This window comes from Diceros bicornis, chromosome X (genome assembly GCF_020826845.1).
Source record: "Diceros bicornis minor isolate mBicDic1 chromosome X, mDicBic1.mat.cur, whole genome shotgun sequence".
Lineage (NCBI taxonomy): Eukaryota > Metazoa > Chordata > Mammalia > Perissodactyla > Rhinocerotidae > Diceros > Diceros bicornis.
The window spans coordinates 42,046,279-42,058,929 of NC_080781.1; the positions used below are offsets into that span (position 1 = coordinate 42,046,279).

Sequence of the window (12,651 nt, forward strand, 5' to 3'; positions counted from 1 at the left end):
ACCTTGGGACAGAGACACACCCCCCAAACACCTCAGAGACCTCACACTCTGGACACAGACCCCAAAGCTGATCAGAGACCTTACACCTGGGACAAAATCTTGCACATAGTTCAAATACCTCAAATTCTTGAGAAAAAAATTTCAAAAAATTTCAGAGATCTCATACTCTGGACACACATTGCAAAAGATCTCAGACACACTATGAGGCACAGAGCTGCTAAGTGCTTTGTGGCCTCACAGCCTGGTATATGCAGTCTCCGAAATGTCAGCGATTCCAACCCCGGGAAACAGACCCTAAACCCTTCAGTGATCTAATTCACTGGGATAGAAACCACAAAGCTTCTCAGAGACTTCACACTCAGGACACAGACCTCCACAGTTCAGAGACTTCATACTCCAGAAATTGATCCCCAAAGAGCTCAGAAACCTCACACTGTGGGGCACAGAGCCACATATATCCCAGAGATCTTACACTCTGATATCCAGACCCTAAATAGTCCACAGACCTCAAATCCTGTGACACAGACTGACAAACAGTTCAGATAACTTATATCCTTAATTACACAGCTCCTAATTAATCAGAGACATCAGCCCTGGAACTGAGACTTTTCCAAAAAGAACAGAGACATCATGCCTAAAAACATACTCCAAATGGTTCAGGAACCTCACGCCATGCAAGACAGACGCGAAAAGAGTTCTGTGAATTTACATCCTAAGATTCAGACAGCAAAACAGCTCAGAGACCTCACAGTCAAGTACACAAATTACAGACACTTTAGAGATCTCATTCCTTGGGATACTGGCTAATAAATGGCTCAGAGACTTCAGTCACTGGAAATAGTACCCTAATAAGTCAAAAAATCACACCCTGGGACTGATACCCCCCAAAGAAACAGAGACTTCGCACCTGGAAATAGACCCCAAACAACCTAGGGACCTCATGTCATGGGACACAGAAACCAAAGCTTCTCAGAAACCTCACCCACAGGATACACACACACACGCACACACAGTTCAGAGTTCTCAAACTCCTTGTCACAGGTGCCCAAATAGTTAAAATAAATTCTAATTCAGATAAAAACCCCAAAAGAGCTGAGAGACCACATATTCTGGGGAATGGTCTTCAAACAGTAGAAGGATCTTCCACGCAGAACCACAATCCTCAACTATAGTCTGAAGAGTGTGGGGAGGGGTGGGAGGAATCTCTGGGGATTTTTTTTCTTTTTTCTGTCCTGGCCTTGCCCCAATGGCAGCCCCAGTTCAGAACTGGATGGCAGCAATGTAGGCTGCGAAATCTCCAAGAGAATTGACATCATTCTGGCCAGAGGACCAGGAAAATAGGCCCCCTGAAGGCTAGAAAATGTGGAGGGGAATTCCATAGAGGAGAGAGCCAGAAAAAGGATCCCCTAATTCTGTGCATAAACTGACACAAGTCTCAGGCTCGCTCCTGAGCTGTACATGCATGAGCAGACCCAAAACAGGATAGCAAAGGCTTTGAAAATGGCACTGACATCAGAACTATCGTCCACAGAAGGCAAGACAAAACTTGTGGTTTGAACCTAAACAAGTTGATTGCCTGGTAAAAAAAAATAAACCTAGGGCCGGCCCCGTGGCTTAGCGGTTAAGTGCACACGTTCTGCCACTGGCGGCCCGGGGTTCGGATCCCGGGCGCGCACCGACGCACCGCTTCTCCTGCCATGCTGAGGCCATGTCCCACATACAGCAACTAGAAGGATGTGCAACTATGACATACAACTATCTACTGGGGCTTTGGGGGAGAAAAAGGAGGAGGATTGGCAATAGATGTTAGCTCAGAGTCGGTCTTCCTCAGCAAAAAGAGGAGGATTAGCACGGATGTTAGCTCAGGGCTGATCTTCCTCACACACAAAATAATAATAATAATAAAAAAAAATAAACCTTTATTTTCAGGTACTTAACAAAATCTAGAGTCTAAACAACATAATATTCAAAATGTCAAAAATATAACCTAAAGTTATTGTACATACAAAGACACAGGAAAATGCAACCAATTCTTAAAAGAAAAGACAACAGATAGCAACACGAAAGGACTCAGATGTTAGAATTCCCAAAGACTTTTTAAAAGACTGTAAAAAACCTATGCCACCCGTATTCCGTGAAGCAAAGGTCAACACACTTGAAATGAAAATCTACCCTGAATTCCAATCATTGAAAATGACCTTCAGAAATGAAGGCTATAAAATAAAGACATTCTCACATGAAGAAAAATTAAGAGAATTTGTCAACAGCAGACCTGTTTTACAAGAAACGATAAAGAAAAATGACACCAGAGGGAAACTTGGAACTTCAGGAATGAAGGAAGAGCAACAGAAATGGTAACTATCTGGGTAGAGGTGAAGAGAAGCGGGAGTGTGGAGGCACTAACGGGCTTCCAGCGTGTTCGCGAGCTCGCTGCAGGAAGGCTGCTGTCGATCCGCGACTTGCAGAACAGGCGGCTGGAGTGAGCGCTTGCTGATTGGCTGTTGTCTAGAAGCAGGGGGTTGTCACTGATTGGCTGACTTTCAGGACTGGGCATTTATCACCCAGCAATAATCGGGTGTATTCCACAATTTGTTTATCCATTCTCTTAGTGTGCCTGGACAAGTGGAATTTTTGGATCACAGGAGATGTATATCTTTAAACCTTCTTAAATAATTCCAATGATTTTCCAAAGTGGTTGAATCATTTTACACTCCCACTGGCAGTTGATAAAGAATTACCTTTAAAAAATTTTTTGCCCATCTGATATTATGTAATGTTCCTTATTGTGGTTTTAATTCGCTTTTTTCCCAGTGAATAATGAGGTTGAACGTCTTTCACATTTATTGGACATTTGGACATCCTCTTCTATAATTTGCGTGTTCAGATCTTCTGCCCACTTGTCTACTGACTTTCAGAAACTTGGGCCTGTCATTGATTTGCTAACTGGCAGAACTGTAGTCACCGGAATGAGGCTATCCCTGATTGGCCGATTGGCTGATTTTCAGAGCACTTGTACAGATCCAGAGTTATCTCTAAACAGTGATTACTTACTCACAACTTGGGACTTTGGCCACAAAACAGTCTTTCCTTTCTTCAATATGTATTTTTTTGTGTGTGTGTGAGGGAGATCAGCCCTGAGCTAACATCCGTGCTAATCCTCCTCTGTTTTTGCTGAGGAAGACCGGCTCTGAGCTAACATCTATTGCCAATCCTCCTCCTTTTTTTCCCCAAAGCTCCCCAGTAGATAGTTGTACGTCATAGTTGCACATCCTTCTAGTTGCTGTATGTGGGACACGGCCTCAGCATGGCCGGAGAAGCAGTGCGTCGGGTGCACGCTGGGATCCGAACCCGGGTGGCCAGCAGCGGAGCACGCGCACTTAACCGCTAAGCCACCGCGCCGGCCCTTCAATATGTATTTTTAATTCTCAGTCGCTCCTTTGGTGTTCCCTCAGCCAAACCTGCAGGAGAGACCATAAGAGATTGTCCAGATCTTTATTTGAGGAGGTATGTTTTTCCCTAGTGTTGCCATCTTAGTGATTTAAGAGCCAATTACTGTGGTGGAAAAATAGCTTCAACTGTCTAATTTTTGTAAGTCATTGAAAAAAGCTAAATACAGGATCTGGGGCATCCTGACAAATACAATGCTGGACATAGCACAAAATAATTCAATATAGGACATGCCCTGTACATATAGAACACCTGGCAACTCTACCTTGGGCCCAGATGCCGCACCCACAAGAAAATGTGTTTCATAAAATTGATGCTCTGCAGTATAAAGTGAACACCAACAAAACCGCCCGCCAGGTCAGGAAATAGAGCAGGGAGATGTCAGCAAACCTTTTCTATACAGGGCCAGATAGTAAATATTTTAGGCTTTAGGAGACACCATGTGGTCTCTGTCACGACTAGTCAACTCTGTCGTTGTCGTGAAAGCAGTCATAGACGATACACAAATGAATGAAGGTGGCTGTGTTTCAATAAAACTTTATTCATGGACATTGAATTCTGAATTTCATATAATTTTCACATCACAAAATTTCTTTTTATTCTTTTTTAATCTTTTTACTTTTTTATTTTTTTGTTGTAAAATTCAAATGTTTAATTTTTTTTTCAAAACTTAACTATATTAATGAAAATAAATTATATTTAGACCACCTTCAATATTTGTACATCATCTTTATACAACTATAACAGTGCTTTCAAAAGACACTTTGTAAAAGACATTAACTTCACAATTAAAACGTGTTTTAAAAATGGCTAAACATTAAAGAACATTAGTCTGAAATATATCTCATAATGCCGAGAGGTATGCTGTTCTTTGTCAAATTAACTGTATTTGTATTCAAAATAACATGGCTTTTAACTAAAGACAGTTATTTCTTGTCCATTTCAGTGATTTCCTGGATCCAAAACAAAATCTATGTATTTATTTATTTGAAAACATCATTTGTTGACCGTCCTTTCACTGCCATGGAATGATTTGCCTTCTCAATCCAGTGAATTTTATTAGGAGCTTGCATTTTCTGTGCCACTTTTTCCAACAAGTTCTTTTCACACATTTCATCTGCTGAGCCTGACACAAACAGTACCGGTTCTTTTAAACGAAAGAGATCTTCATCTCTGAGTTTATGCTGCTGCTTTGGATGGTGGATAGGAAACACAAATGAGACCTCAAACAAAATCATCAGCATCATCTGGCTCAATATGACACATTACAGAAGCAGCTGCTCTTGAGCCCTTTGAAGGACCTCCAAGGAAAACACCTGCAAGTTTGTATTCTCCTGAGGTCCTTATGTAATTCAAAACTGATTTATATGCCTTAATTCTATGTACAATATTAAGGCCTTTACAGGTAAATCTCAGGCAAAAAAAAAAAAAACATGAGATGCAAGATGGGATGCCAGTGACATCAAATGAGGAAGATTCATATCTCCTGACGCTCCATGTGTAAGAATTATTCCATATGTTAAGTTCTTGTTAGGTACCAAACAAACAGCATCTAGTAATTTATTTCCAAAAGGTATTTTTAATTTAACCTCTGTATGACTCATTTTCACTGCTGAATAACAAACTTAGAGTGCATTACATCTGAGAAGCAAAGGACATCTCCCGGGACAGCAGACTGGCCGGGACAACCTAAGCGCTCTCACTCCCTTCAGGGAGCAAGCTACCACGCTCCACTGGACCGCCTCGCTGCACCCGCCAGCGCGTTCCGCTACTGCGCACGCGCGCCCTGGCCCCGCCCCCGGGCGCGCGGGCCGGCGCCTTTTTAAATCTTTTTAAAAGGCAGAAAGCTTTTACTGTTGTTAGCTCCTGGCTGTACGGAAACAGGCAGTGGGCTAGGTTTGGCTCACAGGTTGGAGTTTGCTGGCCCCTGACATAGAGCATGGCCAGGACCACAGAAGCTCTCAGTGGGCCCCTTCCTGAGCATTCTGTTAGTGTGCATCAAGATGTGTAATTTCTGGGTCTTAGAGACCCTTAAACGTTCCTAAATAATTCCAAATGGTTTTCCATAGTGGTTGCATCATTTTACACTCCCACCAACAGTGTATAAAGAATTACATTTAAAAAACTTCCTACCAATCTGATATTATATGATGTTCCTCTTTGTGGTTCTAATTTTCTTTTTCCTGATAAATAATGAGGTTGAATATCATTCACATGTTTATTGGACATTTGAGTATCCTCTTCTGTAACGTGCGGGTTCAAATCTTTTGCCCACCTGTCTACTGGCTACAGAGAATTTAAAAAAAAATTTAGCAACTAACCTTTAAAAAGTAAAAGATTCTTGGGCTGGCCCGGTGGCATAGTGGTTAAGTTTGCATGCTCTGCTTCAGCAGCCTGGGGTTCGTGGGTTCGGATCCTGGGCTCAGACCTGAGCACTGCTCATCAAGCCATGCTGTGGTGGCATCCCACATACAAAATGGAGGAGGAGTGGCACAGATGTTAGCTCAGGGACAATCTTCCTCAAGCAAAAAAGAGGAAGATTGGCAACAGATATTAGCTCAGGGCCAATCTGCCTCACCAAAAAAAAGTAAAAGATTCTCTACTAAATCACAGTATTTGGCTTCTGTTGAGATGTTGGAAGATCTGTCCACCTGTATAGCAGCAATGGGCAGGAGCTAGTAGTGGCTGCCCTCCCAGATAGGGCATGGAGGCCCCACTGCCCCTGTGGCCACTGCCAGGCCAGCTTCATTCATGAAAGGACAGGTCTCTGCAGGATTTTGAATTTGGGACATGCTGGGGCAGCCACCTCTGACTCCATCTTCACCTTCCCCTGCCAACTGGGCTCTCTGCAAACCTAGAGAGGTCAGGGGGAAATGGAGGCGAATATTTCCCCAAATGCCAGCTGGGAGATTGGCACTGGCACCCACATTCTTCACGCCCAACATGGAGCAATGGCTCTCAGGCCGGTCCTGGAGCCTTTCTCCATGTATCCTGCTCCCACCCCAGCCACTCATGCCTCCCTTGATGCCCGAGGTGCATGCCCCCAACCTCACCATCGCACAGAGACCCGGCTGTACAGCCCAGGTGCGATTGGTGAATAGTTTCTCAACTTAAGTAAATGTCCTAATGGGAATATTGGCAGCTTAGATCCTCATTTAAAAACTGAGCCATATTTTCATTAATAGGAATGTCTAAAAAAAATCTATTAAAACTTCATAACCTTGAGTTAATGGGGAGAGCCAGGAAGGGTTCAGTTTGGTTTTGTATCCATAAAACTAACATTAGCAACTTTTAAACAAATGTCTTCAATACTTTTTCTTACTTATAAAAGGCTCTCTGAACAATAGGATAGGGACATCTTAGAGATCAAGGCCAAAATCAAATGTGACTCTTCCAGAAGAAAACTATGATCTGTTGGACTATGTCCTAGATGGGACGGTGGAATTCTTGGCCCCCTTCCCACATCTTCCTGATCTCAATGCTTTTATGCCATGTCCAGAGCTGGAGTCTGGATATCTGCATTCTGGCTATGTGACTTTGGCCAAGTCATTTGTCCCCCACCGGCCTCAGTTTTTCGCTCTGTCAAATGAGGAGCCATAAACACTGTTTTGTCCTGTCACAGGTTCACAGGTCTGTCGAGAGGTTACAAGAGAGGGAAAATGAAGTACCTTTGAGGAATTAAATCAGCTCTCTCAAAACATAGCACATTTTTAAATTATTATCACATAGAAGTTGTTTCATTGGAGAAAAGTAGTAGGTAATACCAGTGTATCACTCCGCTGCCATAACAGAATACCACAGGGCCGGCTCCGTGGCTTAGCGGTTAAGTGCGCGCACTCTGATGCTGGCGGCCCGGGTTCGGATCCCGGGCACGCCCCAAGGCACCACTTCTCCGTCCAACCCGAGGCTGAGTCCCACGTACAGCAACTAGAAGGATGTGAACCTATGACATACAACTATCTACTGGGGCTTTGGGGGGAAAAAATGAATAAATAAAATCTTTAAAAAAAAAAAAAAAGAATACCACAGACTGAGTGGCTTAAACATCAGAAATTTATTGTCTCACAGTTCTGGAGGCTGGCAGTCCAAGATCAAGGTGTTGGCAGGGCTGGATTCTCCTGAGGCCTCTCTCCTTGGCTTGCAGATGGCCACCTTCTCCCTGTGTCCTCACACGGTTGTCCCTCTGTCTGTGTTGTCTGTGTCCTGACCTCCTCTTCTTTAAGGAAACCAGTCATATTGGATTAGGGCCCACCCTAATAACCTCATTTTAAATTAATCACCTTTTTTTTCCCCCCAAAGCCCCAGTAGATAGTTGTATGTCATAGCTGCACATCCTTCTAGTTGCTGTATGTGGGACGCGGCCTCAGCATGGCCGGAGAAGCGGTGCGTTGGTGCACACCCAGGATCCGAACCCAGGCCGCCAGCAGTGGAGCGTACGCACTTAACCGCTAAGCCACGGGGCCGGCCCATTAATCACCTTTTCAAAGATCCTATCTCCCCATAGAGTCACATTCTGAGGTCCTGGGGATTAGGGCTTCAACATATGAATTTGAGGAGGACACAACTCAGCCCATAACAGCCAGAGATAAATTTTATTTATTTATTTAAGATGGGGGAAGAGGAGGAGGAAGTAGGCTGGCTCTGGGCTGTGTTAGTTTGCTTTGGGGACACCTCACCTGGGATGGACACGTTCCTCAATGGTGGCCACGGGCATCACTACAGGCTTTGTCAATGAAAATACATAATCATGACCTTATTGTTCTGGTAAAAAAATGATAATTTTGTAATGATAAATATCAAAAGATGCAAAAAAAGGGCAGAAAAGCACAAAGATGAAAAATTTTTTTAAATATCAATCTAAATCCTACTACTAAGAAATAAACATTTTTTTTTCTCACCCTGTTCTTTCTCCACATATACACAGACAGTAGGTGAGATTGGTGAGTGGAGAGAGAGTCAGAGAGAGGGAAAGAAACGAAAACAATTTATACAAATGGGCTTGTACTATACATGTTAGTTTAAGTAAAAGGTGTTTACGTTTTTCTTCAATTGAATTAACAGAAGAAAAATAAACGGGGGATGGATTAGTTTCCTATTGCTGCTATAACAAATTACCAGAAACCTAGTGGCTCATAACAACACAAATTTACTACCTTACAATTCTTGAGGTCAGAATTCTGACACGGGTCTCGCTGGGCTCCAATCAAGGTGTCGGCAGGGGAGACTGTTTTCTTGCCTTTTCCAGCTTCAAGAGGCTCCTGCATTCCTTGGCTCATGGTTTTCTTCCTCCATCTTCCTCCATCTCCACTCTATCTTCAGTTGAGTTCTCACACTGCGTCACTTCTGCCTCCCTCTTCCATGTTTAAAGACTCCTATGATTCCATTGAGTCCACCAGATAATCCAGGATAATCTCCCAATCTTAAGGTCAGCTGATTAGCAGCCTTAATTCTGTCTGCAACCTTAATTCTCTTTTGCGATGTAATAAACATATTCACAGGCTCTGGGGATTAGGATGTGGACATCTTTGTGGGGGCCATTATTCAGCCTGTCACAGATGCAAAATGTAAAAAACTGCTGAACCTCAGCTAAATTTTTCATCACAACAACCTCTACATTTAAATTTTTCATAATTCTCTAAGTCACAAAAAAAGATTGTGAAAAACTTTTATCAGATAAGATGCTTTTGTCTGCAAGTACCAGAAACCAACTTGAACCAGCTTGACCAGTCAGAGAGGAGATGAACTCACGAAAGAGGAGGTGGACTTCGGGCTGGCTCAGCGCTGTCTTGGAAGCCGCAGATTCCTCCCACCACTCTCCGCTGCAATATCCCGAGGCTGGCGGGACTACTTGGTGCTCGTAATAACTAGCTGCAAAGCACCTACTACTACCTCAAGTGGAGGAAAAGGGAGGGGGGGCTTCAGAGAGCCTAAGTAACTTGCCCGAGGCCATCCTGCCAGCGGGTGGCAGGGCTGCCATCCCAGCTTAGGCCACCCAATTCCAGAAGCCAGGCTCTTAACCACCACCCCACACTGACCTGTGCTGGTGGGAGCACTATGGCCCAGAGGCCTGCCTTCCTTCCTTCCTGAGTAGGGGCTGGCCTGGGGAAGGGCTGTGTCCCTCAGGCATAGGTCAGTGCTCAGCCTGTCCATCACGCATGACTATGGAGCCACACTGGCACATTGCCAGGCTGCCTTTTTCCTTATCTTCCCTCCACCTGGCTGGGCTAGTCTGGGCCTCTGGAAGCCAGGGTGGTGCTGAGGAGCAGGCAGAGTCCAGCTGGAACTTCACCAGGCCCTGGGTGTAGAGAACAGCTGAGAGGAGAAGCCTTGGTTCAGCACCCTCAGCAACCTGCCCATTGCCCTAGTGTCCGCTATCCTAAACTGCTCGTTTCCCCACACTACCATTGTCCATTCTCACCTCTAAGAGCTTTACACACACTGTTACTTCTGCTGGCACATTCTGTCTCCCTTTCTTCTGCTCTGTTAACTCATCCTTCAGATTTCAACTGAGATGTCACCTCCACAAGGACCCCTTCCTGCCATCCCCCTGTGGTAGGCTGAATAATGGCCCTCCAAAAGTTATCCACCTCCTAAGCCCTGGAACCTGTGAATGTTCACCTATGTGTCAAAAAAGGACTTTGCAGATGTGATTAAGTTAAGGATCTGGTGATGGGGAGATTATCTTGATTATCTGGGTGGGCCCTATATGTAACCACAAGTGTTCTAAGAGGGAGGCCAAGGGAGATTTGAATAGACAGAAGAGGAGAAGACACACACAGAGGAGGCAGCAGTGTGACCACGGAGGTGGAGATTGGAGTGATGTGGCCACAAGCCAAGGAATGCTGGCAGCCCCTAGAAACTGGAAGAACCAATGAATAGATTCTGCCCTAGAGTCTCTGGAGGGAGTGCAGCCCTGCTGACACCTTGTTTTCCGACTTCTGGCCTCCAGGACTGTGAGAATGAATTACTGATGTCTAAGCCGCCATGTTTGTGGTACTTTGTTACAACAGCCCTAGGAAATGAATACATCTCCTTTGGCTCTGTTGGTTGGTCCCCATCTGTGATCCCCTCATAGAACACTCTTGATGAGGAATATTAATTGCTTGTATAACTGCAGACTCACCCAGCAGATTCTGATCTCCAGGAGAACAGGAGCAGGGAAAAGTTCTGCCATGTTCCCTGTCATATCCCCAGCATCTGGCACCAATGCACCAAGCCTGGCACACAGTAGGTGCTCAATAAATAATAAAAGGGAAAGGGGGGGGCATCCACAAAAGTTCTGGTTTTGCTTGGAGGAAAGGTATGGGAACAAACCCTAATGGCCCCCAGACTGAAAGAACAGCATTGACTGAGGCCTGCTTGCAGGTGGTGGTGAAACAGTGCACAGAGGGAGCTGGAAGGTCACCATAGGATCTGCCCTTTCCCCAAGGATTCCAAGGCAGGGTAGGGGCTCTGAGCAGTATCAGCATCAAGGCTTTGGCTGCAATCGGGGTGTTAGCACTGAAGGCAGCTCCAGCTCCCTTCATAAAGGAGGAGCTCTCTGTCTTTCACTGGCAGTTCCTGACTTCCCCATTGCCTACCTCCAAGGGCCTCCCCTCGTCCCAGGAATGCAGATCTCACATTTCTCTTCTGTCCTTCTGGAACCCACTCAGTTTAGGACTATCAAGTCCAGCAGAGATCATCTTGTCTAATCTCCTCACTGAACAAAGAGGGAAAATGAGGCACAGAGAGGGCCAGGGACCTATTCAAGGTCACCCAGCATGACATCCACAACAGAGCTGAGGCTGGAAACTGGAAACTGGACCCAGATGTGGGCCTCTGCTCTGTCTCAGGAGTCCCTTGTAAACACTCAGAGTGACTTCTTCAAGGACAACCAAAATGCCCTTGATCACAGAGGGAGGAGGGATCTTGAGCCCTGCTGAGTGGTAGGAGACACAAGCCAAGTAGCCTCTGGACTTTCTCCGTTCCAAACTCAGTGGGCCTCTCTGCCATGTAGTAGATTCCACAGCCCAGCCCCCATGTCCAGGTCAAGGCCACAGGGCCACTAACACATGGAGTGTCCTTTAAGACCACTGAGCTCAACTCATCTTGTACAGAAGAGGCAACTGGGGCCCAGAAAGGGCAAAGGACAGAACCCAAGCCACACAATGACTCCAATGCAGAACCAGGGCAAGAAATTGACTCACCTTGGCTCCCACTCTGGGTTCTATGGCAGATGCTTTCCGTTGCCTCCCCTATAGTCCTCACCCCGTTGCCTCCCTCTCCACTACTCCATCCCCACTCTCTTCAGATGGTAGGTGGAGATCCCTTGTTCTTAAGGAGGATAAGTTCCTCCCCCAGACTAGGGGGATGGATTATGATTGGTCTAAACCGGTCATAGCAATTTTGCTTCCTTTGGACAGTGATAAATTGGGGAGGGGGGGGCATTTGATGCAGTTTTGGCCATTGAGATGTAAGAGAGAATCTATTGGGGGGCTGTCCATCCCAAATAAAAAGACAATGCCTCACCAGGAGAAAGCATTTCTCCAGATTCCTTTTTCCTGCATTGGATATAGATGTCTAGAAGCACAACAACCATCTTGGGACCATAAGGCAATAAGCATGAAGACAAAAGTCAGCATGCTTAAAGATGGTCGAGACGAAAGAGGGAAGGAAACTTTGACCCTGCTTACAATATCACTGAGCCTAAGACTGGCAACCTCAAATTTTCTGGTAAGGGGAGGAAATAAACCCCTCTCACTTGAAGGAACTCGCATAGGGCTTTCTGTTACTTTCATGGAGAAGAATGCCTGAGAAAGACCCTTTTCACAGATTCTCTTTTTTTTTTTAATAATTTTTATTTATTTTTTCTCCCCAAAGCCCCAGTAGATAGTTGTATGTCATAGCTGCACATCCTTCTAGTTGCTGTATGTGGCACGCAGCCTCAGCATGGCCGGAGAAGCGGTGCGTCGGTGCGCGCCCGGGATCTGAACCTGGGCCGCCAGCAGTGGAGCGCGCGCACTTAACCGCTAAGCCACGGGGCCGGCCCTTCACAGATTCTCTTAACTGCCCTTTGAGATGGCTAGGCTAGGTTCTAGCGTGCCCATTTTATAGACAGGGAAACTGAGCTACAGAGCCTATGTGGTTTAAATGTTTTCCCTCTAGTCCTCACAAACTCTAGAGCTGGTGGAAGAGCAGGCATTTTCTTTAAGGTAGAAATACACT

At 45.3% G+C, this 12,651-nt stretch overlaps 1 pseudogene; it reads right to left on the reverse strand.

Annotated features, from left to right (window-relative positions):
- Positions 1 to 4,324: 4,324 nt before the first annotated feature.
- Positions 4,325 to 5,107, reverse strand: LOC131400953 (testis-expressed protein 30-like; annotated as a pseudogene).
- Positions 5,108 to 12,651: the final 7,544 nt, after the last annotated feature.